Source organism: Gorilla gorilla, chromosome Y, assembly GCF_029281585.2.
Source record: "Gorilla gorilla gorilla isolate KB3781 chromosome Y, NHGRI_mGorGor1-v2.1_pri, whole genome shotgun sequence".
Lineage (NCBI taxonomy): Eukaryota > Metazoa > Chordata > Mammalia > Primates > Hominidae > Gorilla > Gorilla gorilla.
The window spans coordinates 15,956,728-15,960,300 of record NC_073248.2 but is presented as its reverse complement, the minus strand read 5'-3'; the positions used below and the strand labels follow the sequence as shown (position 1 = coordinate 15,960,300).

General features: G+C 49.3%; 1 pseudogene; it reads left to right on the top strand.

Moving 5' to 3' along the window:
* The first annotated feature begins 207 nt into the window (after positions 1–207).
* Positions 208–2,632, top strand: LOC129530260 (testis-specific Y-encoded protein 2-like; annotated as a pseudogene).
* The last annotated feature ends 941 nt before the right edge of the window (positions 2,633–3,573 follow it).

The window sequence follows — 3,573 nt, the reverse complement described above, 5'->3', positions numbered from 1 at the left end:
CCTTGCACTGATTGGCCACGCAGGGAGGCCGGCGGTCTTGGCACGGCTCCCGGAGCCCTTTGAGTGCAGTCCATTAGGAGGTGTCTGGAAGCCTGGGGCTGGCGCCCTGAGGGACCGCCGACCCACAAGCTCTAGTAAGGGCAGCGGCAGGGTTCCTGTGGCGTGGGTCGGGCAGCACAGGTGGTGGTCTGTGGGAGTCCGGAGAAGGGCACTGTCTTCAGGATGGAGGCTCTACAGGAGGGGGCTCCCTGGGCGCAGAGCGAGGAGGCAGCCTGGGTGGAGGAGGCGGTGCTGGTGTTGGATGACATAGTCGCGGAGGTGGAGGTAGTGGCCCAGGAGGAGGCCGACGTGGAGCGCCTGGAGGAGGACCAGCGGGCACAGCCTGGCCCTGGGCCCATGACCCCAGAGTCGACACTGGAGGAACTACTGGCCATTCAGTTGGAGCTAGAGCCGGTTAATGCCGGAGCCAGGAAGGCCTTTTCTCAGCAGAGGGGAAAGATGGAGCGGAGGCGCAAGCCCCACCTGGACCGCAGAGGCTCATTCATCCAGAGCATCCCTGGCTTCTTGGCCAGTGCTGTAACCTTGTCAGTGTTTCTTCTGCCTTCTAGTTGAGAGGTGCTCTTGGAGAAGTGTAAGTAACTTAACGGGCAGCTCGGCATCGATGTGACTATTTGGGGAAAAACAGTGAGTTGCCATGGACAAGTGTGGTTGTAGAAAGCCGGAGCAGACGCGGGTACTCGTTTCCTGCATGCGGCAGAGAAACCCTTCGTGAGGCCCAGCAGCAGACGTTTGGGGCATCTTTTTCAAGAGCAGAAGCAAGTTCTCACCAGAACAGGTTTTTCTGTGAATCAAGCTATTGTTAAGGGAGTGTGATTGCTCCCCCTTGCCAGTCCGATCTGGGACTGGGCGTCTTCCGGTATAAGCAGATTCTGCCACTCCTCAGACACAAGCAACCCTCTGCAAATCGTCCCTCCCCATGTCAGTGCAGTCGGCCTCAGAAGTATACACCCTCTGTGAACCCAAGAGGCCTTACTTCAGGGGGAAGAGAGGAAAAAAGGAGGTCATATATGGAAGCACATCTGAGAAATCCCCCACCCCAGCCTCTGGGTGCTCTTCAGCCTTCTTCCCTGTTGCTTCTAGCTTTTCCTTCCATTGCATCTAAAGGCTCTTTGACCTAAATCAGATTGCAAACCACCTCCAGATGTCAGCCCTGATCTCTGACCAAGATGAAGACATGCTGAGCTACATGATCAACTTGGAGGTGAGGCAAGGAAGACTGAGTCTAGAGGGTTTAGTAGGGGAGGGTAAGGGAAATAATTTATTCCTGTAAGCAACAGTGGGCACCTTATCTGAAAACGTATTTAAGTTTTCTCCACCTTGTCCTGACAGGTGAAAGAAGCCAAGCATTCCGTTCTTCTCTGCAAGATCATGTTGTTCTTTCAGAGTAACCCCTACTTCCAGAATCAAGTGATTACCAAGGAATATCTCATGAACCTCACAGGTAACAGGTGGCTCCCACGATGGGTAGTGGAAGGAAGATGGTGGGTGGATCATTGCCGTCGTGATCCAGCCCCCTTCCCACAAAATCCTGTCTCTGTGGAATACAGGGCTTCCCATTCCACTCCAATTCAGTGGTATTAGGATTATGAAGTTAAGGCCTATCGCCTATCACCACAGACACCACAACAGGAGCCTTAACTTCTTCAGCTGGTTTTCTGACCACAACTTCGCAGGATCTAATAGGATTGCTAACGTGAGTCCTCACTGGGAAACATCAGGAATGACCCTGCTATGTTCCCGGCCGCATGGGTCACCAGTCTGAAACCTGATGAAGTCTTTCCCGATTGATTCTTCTGATAGATCCTATGTAAGGGCCTGTGGCCCAGTTCCCTGCAATACTACACGAGGATGAAGCCACCTGAAGAGCGAACAGAGATTTCAGGTGAGCTGCTCAGTTGGAACTGGAGCTGTTTGATGCCCACTATGAGGGGTTTGACACACCTCCCTATTCAGGGAGCCTGGGTGCTCATTTCATACATGTAGAAATTCCTTGAGAAGAAGACACAGAGTGACAGAATCTGGGAGATTCAAGGCATTGGGCTGAAAAAGGCTCATTAGAGACTGCACTGTCAAGCAGGTTATAGCTGTGGAGTCTGAAGCCCAGGGAAGCATAGTGCATGTCCAGACTCACTGAGAAGTAAAGCTGAATCATTAACTTCAATCTGTGGCACTTGATTCCATGGCCGTCAACCCTACCGGCAGTCATCCTACCAACCCCTTAAGACTGGGCTCCCTGAATGGGCCTCCTTGTCGCCTTTGCCACCGACCACAAAAGACTGTTTCAATTGATGGATTTTCTTAAGCTATTGCCCCATCAGATTTCTGTGTGCTTTTAGTATGCAATGCATCTTGTAAGCTGACTCCCATCATAGAGAATACTGGGAATGGGGCAGGTATTGCAGAGAACAGTTTGTAACACATGGTAGGAAGAGGCTTAAGAGATCACAAATGGGGAAGGGGTAGTCTTTTCTCGGCAGGCCTTAAAATTAAAACATTTTAAAGTATGGCCCCGAGGAAATACATTTTGATATGCATTTGTGTTTCTCTAGGGGACTCCCAGATTTTGAGTTGAATATGATGGAGCATCAGACTTTACCTAAAACAGCACAACTCCTAAAAAGTTACTACAGTATGCAGGATATCAGTACTCAGCATGGTCTTATGCACAGGAACTAAAGGAAAAACAGACCCAGTCCCAAAAAATGCAGACAGGAAAAGGGGGTAAACTTGGATTGTATGGAATGAAAAATAAATACTATTAAGGATGTATGATTCTGCATGTATGTGTGTGTGTATGTGTGTGTGTCTGTGTGTGTGGGTATGTTTATCCTTTGGATTCAGTTGTCATAATGAATTGGTCAATCTATATGTTTTATTCTCTTCATGGAAATGACCACTCCATGTCAGAGCTAGGCCTCCAATGTTGTAGAGTGAATGGGTATGGAATACTTCGGGATTCTTCCTGCAGGACAGAGTTGGGGAGGTAAAAGAAAGAGAAAGTTTAGTTGGAGGCTCACTTCATCCTATGGAAACAGAGGTAGTTCAACAAAAGGGGTTAATGGGCACTAAGATATCCAGGGCCCAGTTTGCTGGGATAAGGCACTTCCAAAATCCTTCATTTTGGGTGTCATCAGACACACTAAGATAGCACAAGACGATGGAAATCTGAAAGTTCACTTTCGTGTTGAAGTCACATGTTCTCCTTTTAAAGCGGAAAGCATAATCCTTTTCTGGGACAATCAGCATCTCAGGACAAGGGGTCCCATCACTGTGAGAAGAAATAGGTTTGTAAGGTGTATGGAGGGACTGTGGAAAAGTTTACAGAGGTATGTGGGAAGGCATTCAGGATACAACTTTTTTTTTTTTTTTTTGAGATGGAGTCTCACTCTGTCACTCAGGCTGGAGTGCAAATTTCGGCTCACTGCAAGCACCACCTCCTGGGTTCACGCCTTTCTCCTGCCTCAGCCTCCTGAGTAGCTGGAACTACAGGTGCCTGCCACCACGCCTGGCTAA